Genomic DNA, 22,541 nt, shown 5'->3' with positions numbered 1-22,541 from the left:
AGAGATTTTAGACAATATTTATTGTCGATATCTACAATGGTTTGAGACTTCATGAGAAAAGTGGACTTACTTGTACTTCTTTGTACTGGTTTTTAAATGAATACTAATAAAGAGTTTAGTTCGCGAATATTAATCCAAGATTTATTTTTTGAAAAATAAAATACTATAATGATTATTGGCGAACAGACATGGGAACTGAAATTGAAAGACAGTTTTACATAAACAAAGGAAAACGATTTTATAATTAAAAGTTTATGTAACATTAAAAAACAAATTTAGTAAAAAAGGCCAGCATAAGTCATTTGTAGAACTAAAGACAAAAAACTGACTCAATTCGTACTTACGCTCTCGCGAAAGGACTGCAGAACTATTATAGGTATGCTAGCAGGTCATAATCTTTTGGCTACATATGCGTACAAGATAGGGATTGCTAACACGGACAAACGCAGGAAATGCAGAGAGGATGTTGAGGACACTTGAGAACACCTTCTGTGCGTTTGTCCGGCATTATCAAAAACGCGTTTAAAATGCCTGGGAGCCCCATTGTTTGAGGGTCTGGAGAACGTCTCACAGCGTTGCTTAGATTCTCCAAAAGCGCTGACATCCTACATAATGTCTACTTTAGGTATTCATAGAGGTCGGTCTCCATCTGGTATCGCTAGGGACCAAAAGGTCTATACGTGGCTTGTTGCCAACCAGGCTGACCTAACCTAACCTAAATAAAAGGAACACAAAGAATATTAATATTTCACGTTAGTTTCCCATGACAAAACCGAATTATTCCTGGCGCTGCTTAGATGGCGACCACTTTTTCTATGACTGTCCGACCTTGAGGACACGCAGATTGAAGCATTTGGAAGCTACCGAAGGGAATGCTGTCGGCTTCCATAGACCATTTAATGTTTTTTAGGGAGCCTGAAAGCATTATAATTTTTCAAATTTTTAACTGTGATATTGCAGTATCTTTTCCGTCTGAATATCCAAACTAATTTTTCCGAGCCATACACCATCCAGATTTAAAAAAATATATTTAAAGCTCTTTGTAAAACGCTTAATTTCGCTTTAAGGAGTTCACATTTTTTAAAGAATTAGTTTAGTAGTAGTAGTATGTAAACGACTTAAATAGGTAAAAGTACATATAATCTGTTACAGTAAACCGTGTTAAACAAATCCAGTAGGTTTCCGCAGTATGTGTGTATGTGCATTAGAGTATGCATTTATAAACTCTCACTGAGAGTTCAAACGTATCCAACCGTAACATGAAACCAATAAACCGCTTCAATGGCGCGCAAGCTTTCCACTTCTCCACGGGCATTGCAGCGCAAATAAGGCGAAAAATCGAAATGAAAATAAAAAGTGAGTGCATAATGATATCCTTTGTATTAACGGTGTACGTACGTGTGTGCTAAGGCTTCTCATGTTAGTAGAAAATCTTAATCCCGAATTTTCGGGATACTTTAACTAATATAATTTCGGGTTCCCGCAATAAAATCATTGAAAACCTTTTAAAAATCATATATATATTAAAACCATTTTGAAAAATCAGGTATTCAGTAATACAGACAATACAAGTAATACGTTTTCTAGGTTATATTTAAAAAACCATGGAATTCAAGAACGCATTCATCAAAAATCAGAATGCAACTGCAAGGTACTTTTTAAAGTATTAATTATTAAAAAAAAAAATGAAAAAAATGAATTAAAACATGCAAAAACAAGGCCTCTAAACTTATTTATTCTACTTTATAAAACAAGCATCTGGCATCGTCTAATCCGAGAAACTTCAGGATAACTATAAAGAAGTAGTACTTAAGGAAAGAAATTCCTGAATAGTTTTCATATACCAAATTTTTCTTCGTTAACGATGTAAAGTCATCATCATAGCAATTACAGCTCGGGGTGAGCCAGCGCTTCCTAATGATGTTAAGTAGACAATACTCAGTAGAAAATAGTAAATTCAATACTTTAACTTTAGGGCTTGAGTAATTACCTATGTTGAAGATTTTTATTAACTGAGATACCCTTTAACAAAAATCTGATGCATTAAAAAATGTGGGCTTATAAGCAAAACAAAAAAAAAATGTAATAATTTTGAAAGTCAAATATCTCAAGGACGACAAAGTTAAAAAAAATGCCGTGCATTGGTTATATGGAGCAAATGTGCAACGTCTTCAAGAGAAAAAATGATACAAATTCAGGCAGAATTTTGAGCTACTTCAAACTTTCATCTTATTGAACCTAAATTGAAAGGGCTATAAAACTGCGTACCCAAATTTTATAAAAAAAAATTCCAGTTAAAAATTGTAAATGATGAAATTTTTTCGAAATTTTATAAAACCTATGCGAAGTTTAAAACTGAAATGAACTATATTACTATATAATAAAAAAACTAAAACTAACTTCGGGAAAGGTGAAAAGAAGAGAGACGCCTTTTCAGACCGAAAAAACGCAAGCAAGAAAGGCGTGAGCGAGAGGTACTCGAGGTCTACCGGGACGGGAATGATGCCAAAAATTTTATCAGCAAATCAAGCATCTGACCGAAGGTTAAAATATCTTCTTGTAAGGAAGGAAAATGGGAATCTGGTTACAGATACTGACGCTGACAATATACAGGGAATATTTCTCTAAATTACTGGCTGGCGCTAATGCTATCAATACCACTGCTAGGGAAATGTACGCGTTACCACCAATTGAAGACGGTGGGATGGATATTCCCCCACCTAGCTATGACGACGACCCCACCTTGCATATGCTAAGACACTGCAAGCGCGATGTTACCGCAGCAATTTCCGCTATCGAAAGAGAATTAAGTAGAGTGGGTCTGGTGGTTGTCAAGGCAAGACGAAGTATGCCTATGCTGTCTACCAGAAAAGATACATAACATTTTGGATCCAGTGCGCAACTATATTTTTGAAATGGTCAAGGAATTTATATCATATATCTTGGCACTACCGTCACAACAACAAGCGATGTCAACCTGAAGGTAAACCGATGAATCACGCCTGCTAATAGGTGTTACTCTGGTCTCAGTAAGCAAATGTTTAGCAGAGACCTCTCTCGGCCGACAAAACTAATACTCTACAAGACGCTCATCTTGCCCGTGCTACTATATCGCGCTGAAGCATAGGTTGAAGCATGCAGCCGCCCCAGGGGCGGGCATGACAGAAAGGTAATCTGAAAAATTTTGTGGACATGGTGAACCGCATCAATATTCAGCGCTTGCGTTGGTTGGGTTACGTCGAGAGTATGGATGCAGAAGCCTTAGCCAAGAAGGTGTTCAGATGGACAGACGTAAGGGAAGACCATTCGTCCGATGGAAGAAACAAGTCGAGGAAAACCTATCATCGCTTAATGTAACAAATGCGAGAAGACGCGCGCAAAGCAGAGTTGGCTGACGAGACTGGTTGCCGTCGGTCTTAATCCGGTAACGGGTTGTAATCACTGAAAATATTTAAAATGAAAAAAAAAAAATAATTAATCAAAACTTTGCAATATGTGGACGCTTATAAAGATTTCATGGGATGTATTTATAAAAACAATTTAATAATATTTATTGCCTTCAAAATGTTAACGAAATATTCCGACTTCCTTTTCAGCGCGTCGGATAAACTATAATTTTTTCGACTTAAGGAAGTTTGTGTGGGCTAATTTAATAAATTATGCGACTTTTCCTTAAACGTTTCAGTTTCATTTACATTGGTGCCAGTAATCATTTAAGAGGGGGGCTCTTATCAGTAACTTCAAAAAAGGTGTTTTTTCCGTATTTTTTTCTAGGCGCAAACAGCGATACACAGGAATAATCTTTTGTATTTATTTGAAAGCCTGATTGAAGAGTAATAAGCATTTTTTTGACATAAATAAAAAAATAAAATGGCGGACATATGAGGGATCTCGCACAGCTTCTCGTTGCGCGCTAGTAAAACGACGTGTAAGATTGCGGTCGTAGTTTTCACCTGCATCTCTATACGAGACTTTAAAGACTACTCTTATATAAAAATATGAAAAAATGAACACACAATTAATTATTGAAAAAAGTGCTTTTTTCGCTATTTTTTTTCAAAAAAGGTGTTAAATAACATTAAGAAAATGATTTTTTTTTTTGTATTTTGTTAGTTAATTAGTTGCGCATTTTAATTATCTTTATATAGATTATCGCTTCGAAACGATAACTTTCGTCGCTATTTTAAATCTTAGACGCCATTTTCAAAAACATGGTTTTGAGAAAACGTGTTTCAAAGTTTTCAGAAGGCAGACAGTATACTCACACGAGGGACGGTACACAGGCCTGTAACTCCGAGAATTCCGCCATAAAATTTTGAGGGCATATTCTCCTATAATATATCTATCGATTGCAGTAAAAAAAAGAAATAGATTTTTCTAAGCCGACTGATAAGAGGCCCCCTTAAATCTTCTTCATGAAAAGACTGAGGCTGTAATATTGGAAGTTTGAAATTGTTTTCAGTTTTCAATTAAAATCAATTTACCCAACAGCACATAAATTAAATTTTTTTTGGAAATTTAAGTTTTTAATAACGTATTTTGTAGTGAACAAAATTTTTCGGCATACGGAATTCCCTTGCGTATTCCTAATTTTAATTTGTATTTTTTGAAGTATAGTTTCAAACTGTTTTCAGATTTGTTTTAAATTTCCAATTTATTTACATTATAAATACGAAGGTTAATTCTTTTAATTTATTGCAAATTGAAAAATTTTGATTAAAGAATTCTAATCAAATTTTGCAACTTTTTCGTTTTTACTTCAATTCAATTAATCACTTAAAATATTTCGGGATCCCGAAATACCGCGATTCCGGGACTGGCATCCCTAGTGTGTACATATGAAGTTTTTTGCTATAGTTGGTTGCTTGGTTATGTTGCCACGGCACACTTCCACTCACCCGCATTTACACACGTAGTACACACATACATACCTAGTGTACATACAAAGCAATACAAAATGTAGCGTATATTCAACGACATTACTGAAGTGAAAATAATCCTTTAATGAAGGACTAAAGTGTGCTTACATTTTAATTACCGTAAAATTGCCTCGACTGCGGGCCAGCAAACAAACAGCAACCAACCATCAGGTGATATTCCACCGTTCAGGTGCGTATGCGTGTGTGTGTGTACGTACAGTCTGCCACAAAGTTTTGACCTGTGCTCTTGTGCCGTATCTTTTCACCATAATGCTTATGTGCTTAAGTGTACGCTTAAGTAAATGAAAAGTGTGTAATGCACATTTGCAACCCTGTGCATTTTAGTGTTTTTGTTGGTTGCCATCATGCAAGCGGATATGCTTTTGAGTGGCTATACTCGTACTCTCACAAAAGTACAAAAGGATATTTGTTTGTGGAGCTTTCGGGCAGGTGGCGAGTTAAACTTATTTAAATCCAAATAACCCTTTTTTTGCAGACAAAAGCCAAAATTGGCAATAACGAGAAGGAATGCAGCACTTGCCGTTAAGCTGCTGAGGAAAAGTACTTATTTGTTGCAGTTGTTTGTGAAATTTGAGATCCTTTGAGTTGCAAAAATATAAATTACCATCAATAATACCAATAATTCATTAAGTGCTTTTGCGAGTAAGGGAGGAAAAGTATACTAAAGTGAGTTTATTTTTTCAACTCTTTGCAACTCTTAGCCGATTTATGAAAAATTACACATCACGAAGGCAGTTCCTGGCTGTTTGCATCTGGAAACAAGCGGCTTGAGCTCTAGTTTCAGCAGCGTCTTGTCATCCATATGATTGTGGGCTTCAAAAAATTGTCACAGGCTTAACGGTGACAAGTTCTATGGAATGCCTATTTGTAAAAAATATGTTAAGATATTCTCCTTAGCAGTCAATACACTTCTGCATTCGCATGAATCATTTTTTGAAAGCACTTTTACCTCTCAGAAGTGTATACCTCCAAACGAGCTGTTTAAAGGTTTCAACCGCTTCTCCAGGCTTTGTGAAATATAGTCCTCACATCTCATATTTGATGTGCAAAAGAAATATCTAGGCAACAAATCAGCGCAGTAATACAGATGTCCCCTTAATTCGATCTCTTGACAGCTCAATAACTCTCTTGTGTGAGTCGATTGGTGACAATGCGAGCTTCCTTAATGCAGGATGATTCGTCTTCGCCGCTTGTTTTCCCCTAATTCTGGGAAAACTTCTGACCAGCAAATAGTTGTGTACGACTGAGAATTGATTGTTTTAAGTTTGTCTAGGCGACTACGAGTATTTGCTTTGCGGTTCTTCTTTCGCGTATATTTTTTGTTGGAATAAGCTTGCCTTGGAATGATTCTTCATCTGTTACGGTGTCATTAACGTGCTTTAAACCACCGCAACTGAATTTCTTCAACATTTCTGTATACCAATCGACACGAGTCTGAGTACTTTTTAGGGTAATTGTCAAATTAGGCGATATCCAACGAGAACAAGTATTCTTGGCGATCAAATATGAATACAATATTGAATGTATGACTGTCCCATTAATGTCCAAGAATGCCTGCATCTCGTGATATGTCACATGACGAGCTTGCGTTATCAGTTGACACGCAGCATCGATTGTTTATGGCGCAACAACGGTTTTTGGACGGCCATCACGAAATTCATCTAGCAAAAATAGACGGTCACAGTGGAACTCATTATATCAGCGTTTCACAGTGACTTAGTGTAGTGCTTTGACGCCAAAAGCCGAAGTAAGCTGATCAACGCACTCCTGTATCGATAATCCGCCACGAAAATCGTAATAAATCAGCACTCGAAAGTTTTCATGAGTTAATGCCATCTTTTCCGCGAGATGAATTTTTCGATTCACTGAAAGACGAACAAATAAAGCTCGTAAGTGAAAACATTATCTGCAAGTTTATGATAAAAAATATCAAAGTTTTATAGAGTTCATTATACAGCAAAAATCATAATAATCCAATCTTCAAACTTTGTATAACATTTATAAAATTTCGAATAAATTTCATTCAAATTTTAAATGTTTTAATCAGAATTTTGAAAACAAATTTGGGTATACAGTTTAATAGCTCATTGAATTTTATTATGACGAAGTGAAAATTTGAAGCCTCAAAGATTTTTTGTTGATTTTTTATCATTTTTTCCCCTGCCGTTGTTTTGCATCTTCGCCGCTAAGCAAAAATGTCGCGCATTGGTTATAAAGCGTTTTTCAGTAAGAGCGCTTCTTGAATAAAACACAAACGGTTTGACTTTTTTAACTAATTTTTTTTTTTATTATCAAGTTTGAACATATACATTTAAGTATGAAATTCGATTTCTTTTGCATCACCACCGCGTGCACGTTTTACGAAGTCCACTCGTTGAACCCAATTTTCGACCACTCTTTTGCATAAATCGGCCGAAATTCCAGCAATTTCGCTTTCAATATTGGCTCTGAGCTCACAAATCGTCGCTGGCTTGTTACTGTAGACCAATGACTTCACATAACCCCAAAGAAAATAGTCTAGAGGCGTCAAATCCCACGAGCGCGGCGGCCATTCGACCGGTCCATTTCTGGAAATAATGCGCCCATCGAACTTACTCTTCAACAAATCAATTGTAGCGTGTACTGTGTGGCTTGTGGCCCCGTCCTGTTGAAACCACATGTCGTCTAAGTCCATACCATTCAATTGCGGCCAAAAATAATCGTTTATCATGTCGAGGTATCGATTTCCATTCACAGTAAGGTGGCGATCGTTCTCGTCAACGAAAAAATATGGGCCAATTACGCCGCCGGCATGTAAACCGCACCAAACAGTGATTTTTTCGGGATGCAACGGTGCCTCATGAATCACGTGTGGATTGCTTTATGCCCAGTAACGCATATTTTGCTTGTTGACAAAGCCATTGAGCCAAAAGTGAGCTTCATCACTGAAGATGGTTTTTTGGAAAAAATGCTCTTAAAGTAGCAGCAACAGAACGATTATTTTCATAAAAAATTTGCACGATTTGCAATCGTTGCTCAAGTGTGTAGCGTTCCATGATGAAATGTATACTAATTAAGTTTACAAATGACAAGCGAAAAATAAAAAATATTGCGTCGTTCGCCCTCCCTATCGGAAAAAAGTTGAAGCGTACCTATTGAAAAACGCCTTATGAAGAAAATTTTGTCTGATAGACTTTCTAGATTACCCATAATTTTTTTATTGCCAATATTTTTAGTATACAATTTGTTCTTCCTCTAGCCTTTCTCTACCTTCTGGCTCCAACATTTTAGTATTTTTTTTGCTGATCATACGAGTATTTGGTCTTTCATTCATAAATTTCAGTAATCAATTTTAATCAACAATTTTTTTCCAAATTCTCGTTTTGCTTGCTAAAATTTGATTTTAGTTCATCTACCTTTCAAAGCACTTTACTTAAGCCTTTGTTGCTGCCTTATAAGCAACCAGTTCAGTAGAAAATAATACCTATTTGTATAGGATTTAAAATTTCTACTTACATTTCAGCCACAGGCAAAGAGCATAGATCAGTATCCTAACCACGTGCGCACCCAAAGTGTATTAAATAAATAAATAACTAAAATGCGGCAAAAGTAAGAATGCATTCACAATACTGGCGTAATAAATATTGAAAAGTAAATTGCCTCATTATGACCCTATCCATACGCAATGAGCGCCCTAAACAATGCAAAATGACTGACCGACCCGCAGCAGCAGGTCACTCCCCCGTGCTCAGTCCACTCAGTCCAGCTACACACACACTGAACCACCTACACACACCTAGGCGGAAAATTTATTGCAAATAGCAATGAGCTACGCACTCAGCCTCATCCTCCTGCACACCCACTCACATAAAGAATCCATAGCATAAAATAATAGCAAAAATAGATATATTGCAAATTTATGCGTGCCTTTTTGGCGTTGACTGTTGACTACTCTAGAAACAAACAAACATAAACAAAAAAAGCAGATTCAATAACTATAAAAGCAGCAAAAAGTAGCAACGACAGCAAAGGAAGAAAGAAAAGAGTGAAGAGTATTTTTTGCAACTAACTATTTATGAGTTTCTTTAGGCGCACACGTTCCATTAGCAGGCAGAAAGGATCGACTGCACAGTGGCACATAGATAATCGGACAGTCGTTAAGGATGGCCCAAAAAAGCGGCTGCAGCATAAACCATCTGCAGCACGTGTTCAACTCGTTTTTCAAATCACTAAAAAGCTTTTCGAGTTGAAGTGTTTGGGATTTCGAAGAATAGCGAAGAGTAGAATACTTGCTTATAAATTTATTTGGGAAATTGGAATTGGATGAGAAATAAGATATTTTGTATGCAGAGTTACATTGTAAAGGCCTCCAGCAATGTATCGCAATAGAGAAATGAAAGTGTAATCAGAACCGAAAGTCTGATTACGAAAGTTTTGAAACTAATTTAAAAAACTAACTTAAACGTAAACGAATAGGACATTTTAAGTACTTCCTCTCCTTCTTAAATGGTGGTGTGAGTCAAAAATCAAAAAATGAATTCCTCTTTGTGCCGAAGTTGCGCCAATTATTCATGCCCAGTGCGGAAATATCCTTATCAACTTGATACTGCCATTCGGATCACGAAAGCTCTTGCTGTACCTATGTTCTCAATTCAATTTCAAAGTTGTCTGAAATTATAACTTAACAAAGAATATTTTTTTTGCAGTTAAGAGTTTTTTCTTCTACTATATGATTTTATGCCCGGTAGCTCAACGGTAACCTATCCCACGGTTTTTTCTAAATTTTGTCTTTCTGTCTTTATTAATCGAGATCAAGTTGATACCGTCTAAACCGATTTTTCGATGTCGTTTAAGAAAGTTAATCACTCACTCTTAGTGTCTAAACTAGCTGAACTTGGCTTTCATTCTAGTTTTTTGTCTTGGGTGAAGTGTTACTTGGTGAAAAGGTACTAGGTTGTTGTGGGAGATAGTTGCTCAGGTTCTTTTACAGCGTCACCCGCAAGTTTGCCTAGCGGGACCTCTTTTGCTTCGCACTTTTATTAATAATAGATATACTAATTTACATGGCAAACGACTTAAAAAATATTGAAAACTGTCACGAGTTTTTCTGATTCAATTAAACTCTAATCGGATCTAGATAAGGTAGCAATTCGGTATAGTACGAATCGTTTGCAATTAAACATTAAAAAAATATTTTTTTACCCTTTAAAGCTACCCATTCGGCTACGGCGGCAGCGAAAATGATAATACTAGTACTTAATCCCATTTCGGCATCCATAATTTTCAGAAATTTTGTCTAGTTCGGGTGTTTTGAGTAAGAAGATTGTGAAGGCGTAAGTCTTGACGCCCCTACGAACAATTCAGAACTAAACTTTAGACACTGAGTACGAAAGATATTTTTTCTTCCTCCTCTTTATATAAACCGTTGGCGCAAACTCCTTATTTGCAAAAAGAAATGAATTGTTGTACGGTGGGGCATAAATAACAATACTGTTAAGTAACTTCTGTTCAAGTTTCAATTTCCTGCAGAATAATAAATAAACTTAAAATAATTAAACTTAGAAAAAAACAAAAATGTTTGTTTTGCAGTGTAATCTAAATCTAAATAAAAGCACTGTTAAGCAAATTTGAATAAATAAACTAAATGCAGTTTTTGACTTTGGCAAAGAAAAATTTTTTTGGTGTAATTTAAATAAAAATATTGTTTAACAGTTCTTGCTCAATTTTCTACAGTAGAAAAAATAATTCAAAAAGTTTCGAGTGCTGTTTTCACAAAAAAAAAAAAAAAATTATTATTATTTTACAGTGCAATCTAAATAAAAATATTACAATAGTAACCAAGTTTTTCTGCATTTCCCGCAGTAGAAACAAGTAAACAAAATAGTTTTGAAAGCAGTTTCTTTCTTGGGAAAAAAACATTTTGTTGTGCAGTGTAATCTAAAAAAAATATTATTAGCATTTTCAAGTTTTGCTGAATTTTCTGCAGCGGAAAAAATAAACTAATTAGTTTTGAATGCTGTTTATGCTTAATTTGGAGACAAATTTAATTTTGTTGTACAGTGTACTCTAAATAAAAATACTAGTAACCAAGTTTTTCTGAATTTCCTGCAGTAGAAACAAATAAACTAAATAGTTTGAGTGCTCTTTTATACCCTCCTTGGAAAAAAGAAATTTTGTTGTGCAGTGTAATCTAACTAAATATGCTAATAATCAAGTTCTGATGCATTTTCTGCAGCAGAAAAAATAAACTAAATTTTTTTGAATGCTATTTTATACCTACTTTGGAAAAACATTTAATTTTGTTGTTCAGTGTACTCTAAATAAAATACTAGTAATCAAGTTTTGATGAAATGCTAATAATCATGTTTTTGCTGAATTTTCTACAGCAGAAGAAATAAACTAAAAAGTTTTGAATGCTGTTTTATGCTTAATTTGGAGACAAATTTAATTCTGTTGTACAGTGTACTCTAAATAAAAATACTAGTAACCAATTTTTGCTCAAAATTCTACAGTATAAGCAAATAAAGTAAATAGTTTGAACGATCTTTTATACCATCTTTGGAAAAAATAAATTTTGTTGTGCATTGTAATCTAAATAAATATACTAATAATCAAGTTTTGCTGAATTTTCTGCAGCAGAAAAAATAAACTAAATAGTTTTGAATGCTATTTTATAATATACTTACTTTGGAAAAAAATTTAATTTTGTTTTACAGTGTACTCTAAATAAAATACTAGTAATCAAGTTTTGATGAACCTTCTGCAAATGAAAAAAACCTAAAAAATTGTGAATGCTATTTTTCGCTTAGGAAAAAAAAACTAATTTTGTTGTGCAGTGTAATGTAAATAAATATACTAGTAACCAAGTTTCACTGAATTTTCACTAAATGAAAAAAAAAACTAAAACGAATGCTGTTTTACACTTTGGAAAAATTTTCATTTTGTTGTACAGTGTAATCGAAATAAAAATGCTGTCAAACAATTCTCACTGAATTTTTCACGGTAGAAAACAATAAACTAAACAGTTTTGAATGCTGTTTTATACTTTGGAAAAAAATTTAATTTTGTTATACAGTGTAATCTAAGTAAAAAACACTGTTATACCATTTTTGCCAACTTTCCTGCAGAAAAAGAAAATAAACTAAATAACAACGAATGCTGTTTTCACTTAATTTCAAAGTGGTTTGATACTCATTTATGTACCTACATATCTACAATTTATGCCTACATAAACACACACACAGAGAAGCGAATGCATTTCCATTTAAAACTAACCATTCTAATAACTGCTTGATTGCTGTCGAGAGTTTTTGCACACGCTTACATTTTAACTTTCAATTTGTTACATTCTCCTACTTGTGTATGGCATTTTGATATTGAATACAATCCATTTATAGTAACTGCAAAGTAATCGGTATTTAAATGAAAGATTACCGTAGTTGGCAAACCAACCTTCAACCCGCTGCTTTCAATGGATTTACCATGAATGCTCACTTTGCATGTATTACGTTGCATATTTTGCAGCGCTGAAGCATGTACGTCAACTATCCTCTACTTCAATGAGTTGCTCATGTGTGTGTCTTGATTTGCTATGCAAAATATTTTTGCAGACAATACCGAAATGTTTTATACAAAGTATTTGCAGTTGCAACAAGAAGAAATTTCTTAGAAAATAATTCAAATAGTCGCCAGCATTGTTTACAACGATTTTGTTATGCAAAAATGATAGAACAAGAAGAAGCAGAAGAAGAAGTGGCATGTGGAAGAGTATGTAGGCGTAGGAGAAAGAGGGATAGAGAGAGAGAGAGCTAAATTGGTCAGCTACGAGAAACCATTAACAACAAGGAAATTGTTTTGTCTAACAGGCGTGTTCGACTTGCAACGGAAGGTTGGAAAGTTGGATGAGCGTAAACAAAATGCAGTCGCATACAAGCACATCTACGTAAGAATATCGACATACACATATAAACATACACCAGCGTTCACAATAATAGCAGCGCGACGTGTGGCAGTTTTGGCTATTTTTTAATATTCTTTTTTTTATTTTAATATGAAAACCTAGTTCGCGTTTCAGACTTTGTAGAAAATTTAATAAAAATCCAACGACATTGTATCAAAATTTCAAACTATTTTAATCAGAATTTTTCGAAAAATATTGAGCATGCAATTTTAAGGGGTTATACGCAGTTATGAAGCAAATAAAAGACGGGCTGTCAAGGATTTATCCTGAAGAAACTTCAGAATATTTTAATTTGAAAATTTTTGGCGGTTGTAAAAGCATCCTTCAAGAACGTAACAAAAGTTTTTATTTATGAAAATGTTGATTATAGAGCGCGCTGCAGGCGATTTCTGGAACCTCCTTTAAAAAAAGACGACTTACGGTGTACATCGTAACTCAGGATTGGATTATCTGAAATCAAAAAACCAAACAAATTATGTTAATATATTAGATTATCTAGTAATTAATCGTTCGGCTAATCAAAATAGTGAATTTTCACAAAATGGCAGCTTTTAAAAGAAATGATTTCGATTTTTACGTTAAAATTTGGCCGTAAATTGATTATAAAATGGAAAATAAGTATCAGATTTACAAAAGGAACGATTAATTACTAGAAAATGTATCTTTAAAGATTGAGTTAAAACGGTTGACCGATCAAACAAGCCGTTTTCGAGATATCGTGTACACCGACTTGAAAAATGCCGTTTTGAAAAAAAACACGTTTAAAGTTTCAATACCTTCCTTAAAACGTGCCGAGGCATCTCTACATATTTAGGTATAACTCCGAAAGTATTGCTTAGACCTACTTCAAATTTCGTGCGTATACTTTTGAATATATGTACATTACAAAAATGCAATAAAAAAATCGATTTTTTTGAAAGTCATAACTGCGTATAACCCCTTAAAGTCAATTGAATTTTATGTAAATTTAAGTGACTAAAAATTTGCGTTGACATTTGGTAATTGCCGGTTTTATGTGTTTTCTTCCATACAGCGAATGCTGAAATATTGTTTATATGGAGAAAATGCCTACGACCACCAGGAAAAAAAACGTAATCAATTCGATTTTTTACCCACTTCAAACTTACACTTTGAATGTACTTCAAAATTGAATGTACTAAAATTTGCATATCCAGAACTTTTCTAAAGATTCTGATTAAATAGTTTGAGATTTTGATGAAAACTTATAATTTTTTTTGAAATTTTGTACAGGGTTTAAAGTTTTGAAAAAAAACTCCATAAAATAAAATGTTAATAAAATATATATTAAATAAATAGCCAAAACTTTGCAACATGCAGCGCTGCTATTATTGTGAACACAACTGTATTTATTTGTATAGTTTCCCAGTAGACATTTGCAAAAGGCTTGCCCAACAATGTCATACCGCAATACCTTCACATAGAAGGCCCGTAAACATGTTCCCATTTATTGCCTCTCTAACCAAGCTTTCTGAATAGTTCAAACGGAAGTTTTTTGCCCAATCGCGTTTCTGTTTAACCTGTAAGAGCTGTCATAGTTTACTTTTGCTTACTTTTATATTTTATTGTTTTAATTCCTTGTAGTTTGCTTGATAATTTTTCTAATAACATATCTAAGCCTTGGCGTTCATTGAAAAAAACTCCCCTTTTTATGAGGCTTTCTTGCGTAATTTAAGAAATTATGAAAATACAAGTTTCTCCGAAACTATAGACAAATAAAAAGTTTATCATTAAAAACACTAATAATTATTAATTATTTATATTTAATTAATTAATTATAATTAGCGAATTAATTATAATTAACTACAAAAACTTATGAACGCAAGAGAATAAAGAAGCGCAATCTAAAGAGCCACCAACAACACAAAGGACAGTGAGAGTATAGTTCCCCTAGCTTCCAAGGTCTTAAGGCATTTTAGAAGCAACCGAGTGTTATAAGAAGCCGCAGGTTCAGAAAATTGCAATCATTACAAAATAAGTTTAAGAAACACCTTCTGAACACATTCGATGCGATGAATAGAATTAGTGTGAGGGGCTCTCTAAATGAGCTTAGCATATTCCAAATTGGAACCTACGGAGGACATCTATAGCAGTGGGTCAGAAAAATGTGCATAGTAGTTCCGCCTAACAAAGCCTAATGTTGAACACGATTTTCTAACTGTAGGGGACAATATAAATTTATCTATCTCCTTTAAACTGCCGAACACTGCTAGTATTTTTCAAGCAGAAGTCTTTGTGATCTTGCAGGCATGCAAACTGCTTAAGGGGTTATATACCTTGTGGTCCGGTGAAATTAGCGAAAGTTGGGTTTTTTTTAAAGATATGTAGCAATAATTTTATTGTATAAAAGTTTTTATTATTGGATATTACAATGTTTAAAGAAAAAAAAAGGCTTTGTTTGTGTAAAAATATTTAAAAATGGCGGAGTTATGGCGTTTTCCCCCAAGACCCTTTTTTTGGAAGAGGCTTGCGGTGGACGCGATTCAAGTCCACCAAGTCAACTGAAATCAAAAAATCGAAAAGATTTCATTAGTATAGGGTTATATCTTCTTAGTGAACGATCAATATATTAAATATTTTGATTTTTGTGAAAATAGGAACATGTTTTTAAAAAACTCCACTTCTACAGTCCTAAAATTGGCATTAAAAAATTCATATCTGCAAAATAAAAATTTATACATAAAAAGTTGATCGTTCACTAAGAGGCGACATCAATTACGAACAATTTAAAAAAAAAAATTATAAAAATCGGTTGAATACTTTTTTTGCAATCGCGTCCACCGCAAAAGCATTTTTGGAAAAACACGTTTTTGAGATAATCGCGGTTAAAGTTTCAAGCGCCGCATGAGGCCGTACGCTCAGGACGTGACGACGCACAATTTAAAACGCTGTAACTTTCGATCTATTGCTCAGATCTCTATGAAATTTTTGGAAAATGTTCTCAAGGGATTGTACTTTACGATAAAGAAATAAAATTTATTTTGATTTTTTTGAAAAACACAAGGTATATAACCCCTTAAGGAACGCGAGAGCGAGAGACATTTTCTCCGATAGTCAAGCCGCGATTAAGGCTCTGACGACACCATGATGCAGAACCAAACTAGTCAACTCGTAAAGAAGAGATCAAATCCCTGAGGTGTGCAGGTAACTTTTCTCTGATTTGGGTTGCAGGACATAGGAACATAGAGTGATATGAAATTGCTGATGAGCTTGCCAGGAAGGTGACTGAATTAGCCTCAGAGACCTCCTACTTGGTCATCGGCATCCTCTTAACAGTTGTTAAAGGGGAACTGCATAAATTATTTCTCAGGAAAGCGCAGAAAAGATTGAGCTCTATTTCTTCATGTGCTATTTCGAAAACGCTTTGGCCACAATACGATATATGAAGGACTCAGAAAGTCCTTTGGACTCATCGCCATTCAATTATTAAACTCGTAGCTGTGTTTACCGGTCACTGGACGATCGGCACACACGCGGAAAAGGTAGAGTTACCATTTAACCCCCATTGCAGCAGCTGTGGAGACCTTCCAGAGAAGCAGACTGTAGAGCATTTTCTCTGTAAATGTCCGGGTTTGGCAGCTAGAAGACTAAGGTCACTGGGTGCTCCTTTCTTCGACTGCCTGGAGCAGTGCGCCAACCTAAATCCAATCAATCTTTTCCATTATATCAACAGCTCCGGGTTGGCTGTAGATATCTGCCTATTGGAGGTCTCATAATGGTATCAAAATGGCGCTTTAGCACTTGAGGAGTGCCAGGTGCACTTCAACCATTTCACCTACCTAGGGGACAATATGACCATTAAGTGTGAAAATCGATGAAAAAGTAATGGCTAAATCTTTGGTTTCATTAACCGTTTTTAGCAAAGTGTTGGATACACTATCGAGTCAACAAAATATAGGAATTAGGAGATATTATATTAGGAAATTTTACAAAAATGGTTTCAAATCATTTCTTAATATTCCAAGAAAGGACTTAGTACACCAGAGATGCAAATTATCAATAGCATCTTAAAGTTTATGCATGCCATTTAGATCTGAATATGAAAGAAAAATCTTTGAAATCATCTGCATAGACCAAGAGCAAAAAATTTTGCGTAAGAAAAACAACTACATATTTCCCTGAGGAACCACGGAAGCAACCAAGAAAGTTGCGCCATCAGTGATGCCAACATATCGTCTATTAGAGAGACAGGATTTAACCCATGGAAGGAAAACCGAATGAAATCCACAGGCAGCTAATTTACTTATTGAGATAGAATGATACACCGTTTCAAAAGCTTTTGGAAAATCTGTACATATAAAATCAACCTGAAATCTTCTTCATAAATACGCAAAGCAGTATTCACCAAGGACAGCTAAGTTAGAAACTGTTGAACGATTACAAACAAATGCATGCTAATTTAGGGAGATTAAGGTTTTAGTGAGAAACCTAGTCTTTTCTTCAACAATCTATTCAAACACTTTAAAATTGTTAAAAGCTGAGAAATATACCTATACCTTTATTAATTTTATTGTCACCCTTAAACAGGGCGCTAATATACAATAGCTAATTAATATAACTTTAATAATTAACTTTCCGATCCTCAAAAAAAGTGCCTGCGGCAAGTGATTTATTAAAAACAATACTTAATGGTAATAAGCAAAGCTGCAATATTTTTAATTAAAAACAATAAAACCGATCTACAATCGTTTTTAAGGCGTTTTCAGCTCAACGATTCAATACGAGACATCACCGGATGACAAAGTCAGAGAGCCAAAATTGACAGGGGAGATTATTGAAGAAACGAATATGTAATGTTCACCGTCAGTAGAAAAAATTGAACGAAAAAATTCGGCAATAAGATTAGCAATATCTGCACGGCTACTAGCAAACTCTTACTCGAGAAAAACCAATGATGGTATACTGGAGCTAAATTTTTTAGATTTAACAAAACTCTAAAATGCCTTTGGACTAGCTTTAATATTCTACTCCACCCCAAGTATGCCGCTCCTGCAAAGAACTTTGTCCAAAATGTAAAACTGCTTGATATAGTTCTGATATTCTGAAAAAAGAGGCTGGTTTCCGGATTTTTTTTAACTTAAAAAAAAAATAAAATATTCCAATGTTCTTTAGGCTTTTTAGTTTGCAATTTTATCATGGCAATTTATAATGGCTTTTATTCAAAATTGGAATGTTATTCTTATAAACGGGGGTTAAATTTGAAGGGCCGATGTTGAATGTGAACCACACCTAAACGTCAAGTGCTTTTCTGCATTTCATTTGACACTTTTCAATTTCAGACCAACTTATTTTGAACTATGAAGGATACAAAAAGAGCAAGGCGTTAAAGTTATTCAGGCTTATTATGAAAACGGGCTTCAAATCAAAATGCATAATGCGCACTTCTTGATTTTTTCGGTCAATTTAATCCTCCAAATGTGTGTACAATCGGAAAAATTGTGCAAAAGTTTGAGCAAACCGGGTCTGTAGGAGATGTGAAAACACCAGTGCATGCTCGTACAGCTCGTACTGCAGAAAATATTGCTGCTGTTCGCGATAGTGTGGTTGAAGAGCCGTCCACCTCAACTCGTCGTCGTGCCCAACAATTGCACCTCTCACGCTCGTCGTTGATGAACATTATGCATAAAGATTTGCATTTACACGCTTACAAGGTGCAATTGACTCAAGAACTAAAGCCTTTTGACCATTTCAAACGTCGGCAATGGTCAGAATAGTGGCAGGAAATGGCAACAGTGAATGACCAATTTTCGAAGAAAATCATCTTCAGTGTATTCGTCAATAAGTAGAATTGGCGCATTTGGGCGAATGATAATCCAAGAGTGATTGCCGAAAAACCAATGCACCCAAAAAGAGTGACTGTTTGGTGCGGTTTATGGGCCGGCGGCATCATTGGGCCGTATTTTTTCCAAAATGAGGCCGGTCAGGCCGTTACTGTGAATAATGTTCGCTATCCTGAGATGATAACGAACTTTTTATGGCCCGAATTGGAAGATATGGATCTGGACGATATGTGTTTTCAACAGAACGGTGGCACTTGTCACACAGCTAACGAAACAATGGCTCTTTTGCGCGAAAAATTTGATGGCCGAATAATCTCACGTCGCGGCGATGTCAATAAGCCGCCAAGATCATGTGATTTGACTCCGTTGGACTTCTTTCCTTGAGGTTATTTGAAAGAAAAGGTGTACGTCGATAAGCCAGCAACAATTCAAGAGCTAAACGGTATAGCACCTTAATTATGCCTCAGCGTCATCGAAAATTTGGGCCATCGGATGGAGGTGTGCCGCCTAGGCCGCAGCGGCAATTTGGCCGATATTTTGTTCCAATTGAACCATACCAGTATTATTACAATAAAGAGCAATGACAACAATTTTTTGCAAGAAAAAGTATTTTATTTAAAATCAACACTGGCCCTTAACCCTTTATAAGGCAGAAGGATTCAGAGTAATAAAATAACTTGCGCTTACATTTTTGGCATGTTTTTATTTATATAACAAAAATAAACTTAAAAAAAAACACTAATTATTTCGGAAGTTTTGGAAAAATAGGTGGTAAAAATATTCCCACTGCCCGTCAACAGAACCACATGCAAGCTGAATTTGAGACATTATTTTCTATGAAATTGTGCAAAACAAGGCGTGATGCAAAGAGGGACATTACACTTGCTGCATTTTATTTTGCTACGCTTATCTTTGACCTTTGTGCTGCACAATTTACATCGTCGGTAAGTCTCCAACTCTACTGGCATATGGTCACCTACGTTTACAAACCGCAGTTCTTCAGGTACTGCATTTACAGTTTTTTGATATACCTCTGGGCATGCTATGCGTGATTTCTTGCAGATATATCTAGGCCAGCTTGATCTTCTTTTTCTGCTGCTATATCCACTAATCAATCCTCTGGCAACAGCCACCCGAAATTCTAAGTGGTAAGCTGTTCTACTCTCGACGTTAGGGAATATAAAATGAAAGAATTAGTCAAACTTGCGTCCACCAAGAAGTAGAATATCCGCAACCACCAGCGTTTACTTCTCCTTCAGACAGCATACGTCCCCTTCACTTGGTCAAAACGGTCGACACCGCCCATTCTTTTGGTGTATTCTTTCACAACCATAGGACAACTTACAGTTTCCCTGGTGCCATTTTTTTGCGTTCTTTGTACAGTTGTTACTTCCACTTTAGGATGAAATGCAGTTGTCAACAATAAAACCTCTTTAGTATATTGCCACACAGTAAATGATACATCTTGTTTAGTTCTCTACTTGAATTCACCTTTTTTCAACTTTAGGCTTTTGTTTCTGCCGTTTCTTTTTGTGTTATTTTTTATTATGTTAGGTAAAATTGCTCTATTTCTTCTTACTGTTCCAGTGGCATAAATATTTTTTTCATACAAGTACTGCATGAGAGAAAAATCGCAAAAAAAGTTATCGAATGTAACATGAGACTTGAAATCTTCCTGTGCTAATTTACTTGACAATTTCTTTACGACATTAGCCCCTAGACCCTCTTCTGTTCCTTGTCCTGTTTTACCTGTATATATAATATTTCATAGTTATACAAGTACCCTGTGCTACTATCACAACAGCACCACACTTTATAGCCCCTTTTTATGGGCTTTAGCGGCATGTACTGCTTCAAACTGGACCTTCCTTTGAATAGTATCATGCTCTCATCGATACTTTGGGAAGAGGAATAGAAGGCATTGTTTTGAAATGATTGACTAAGTAAAGATATAAGAGGACGAATTTTATACAATTTATCAAAATTTACATCTTCTCTACTTGGTTGTTGACTATTATCGTTCAAATGCAAAGTCTCTAAAACTTTCTTGAAGAGTTTTACTGGCATAACTTCAGCTATTTCATTCACACGAAATCCAGGATCCGATGACCAATATAAATCGATATGTGGAAGAATATGATAACCCATTATAATGAGAATGCCTAAAAAAGCACTAATTTCCTGTGTGTCAACAGGCTGCCATTTTTTTATATTTTGCTGCTCCGCATACAAGTTTGTCTGAGTAACAATCAAATCGAAGACTTCATCACTAAAAAATTTTTGAAATGCGCTACTGGACGTGCTCTCCTATTCAATAAATACCGAGGTTTTATTGTCACCTTATCAAATTCATCGGGATCTGGCCTGGATGTCCAGAAAACCTTGCCCAATGACTCAACTTCACATTCAGATTCATCAGTCAATTCTTGTTCTAAGGGTGATGATGACTGTACTATCAAAGGCTCTTCTGGCTGCGAATTATCTAATTGTGAACATAGTGCTATTGTAGATGTACCTGACTCGGAACAACTGTTAGGTGTAGAATTCAAATGAGTGGGAGAATTTTGTAAAAGGTCACTTGAATCATCAAGTGCTTGAAGTAACCGTTGTATTGTATTCACGTTGAACTCTTCTGCCTCATCAGACTCAAATCCGTCTTCTGAGCCATCATCGGGCATGTCCAACATCTGCTCAATATCATTTTCATTCAAATAGCGCGGCATTTTTCATGAAAACCCGAGAAAAGAAGGAACTAGTTCAACAAATGTACATAACACGCCACGGGCAGAGGGAATATTTTTCCCACCGAGTAAAAAGTCTTCTCACATCTAGATACGATAGTAACTTGTAAGGTAAAGCAAACAACTTGTAGAATAAACATAAATACATAATAAAAAAACAGTTTCTTACCTCCTTTCAAATAAAAAATATGAAGATTCACGCAGTAACAAATTTTCTTTCAAAATTACCGCAATTTTTGACAGCTAGTGCCGCCAAGAAAAAATATGTCACACAAACGTCATTTCTTTTTTTATAATAATAAACCAGACCTCCTTAGTTGCCAGTGCAACAAATTAGGACTCCTTTGATAACTTACATAAAAAGATAAACAAAGTTTTTGTTGGTGGTAAATATATCGCCTCTGCCTTAAAAAGGGTTAAAACTTGACCACCCTTTAGAATTGAAACTGAACTATTTTAAAAGTAATTCTTCACAATGAAGCTACTAACCATAAAACGTTACAAAATTTATAATTAAATGACATTTCGCCGTTAAAAGCAAAAGCCGGAAAGTTAGAAAATTCGAAATTAAAAACTAACAGCACTAATTTACTTACCCGTTTTTCTTTATAGGTTAAGTTAGGTTAAATTGACTTGGTTGGCTGAAAGCCATCACATAGCCCCATTGGTCATTTGTGGTACCAGTTCGATCCTGACCTCTACGTTTCTTAGAGTTAAGTAAGTCTCGAAGCTCAAAGCCCGAGAGACATTCTAACTTCGCTTATTGTAGAGCTCCTAGGCATATCATTCGGGCTCTAGCTAATGCGACGCATCTTTCTTTATACGTTTGACAAAATTTATATATTTTCCCGAAAAAACTGAATATCTGTAAAATATTATAAGTAAAAATATTGTCCCAGCATACTTTAGAATTCCATTTGCAAGTCCTAAATTAAATAAAATAAGTAGGGTGGAGGAGTTTTACAAGCTGAAAAAATTTAGAAAATTTCTTAGCGAAGACTATACAGTGTTGACGAAAAATTTGTCCTGGATACTTAAGGACAATGTTAATTCGTCAATTTCTGATTAATTTGGTTACAATTCAATTGTTTTTGAGAAATGCGATTTTAAAGATTATTTAAAA

General features: G+C 35.0%; 1 pseudogene; it reads right to left on the bottom strand.

The window, feature by feature from the left end:
* Nucleotides 1–21,400, bottom strand: part of LOC128861938 (uncharacterized) — a 59,406-nt pseudogene extending 38,006 nt beyond the window's left edge.
* Nucleotides 21,401–22,541: the final 1,141 nt, after the last annotated feature.

The sequence above is a fragment of the Anastrepha ludens genome, chromosome 4 (genome assembly GCF_028408465.1).
Source record: "Anastrepha ludens isolate Willacy chromosome 4, idAnaLude1.1, whole genome shotgun sequence".
NCBI lineage: Eukaryota > Metazoa > Arthropoda > Insecta > Diptera > Tephritidae > Anastrepha > Anastrepha ludens.
The sequence above is the reverse complement of the archived record's forward strand: the minus strand, read 5'-3'. Positions and strand labels throughout refer to the sequence as shown.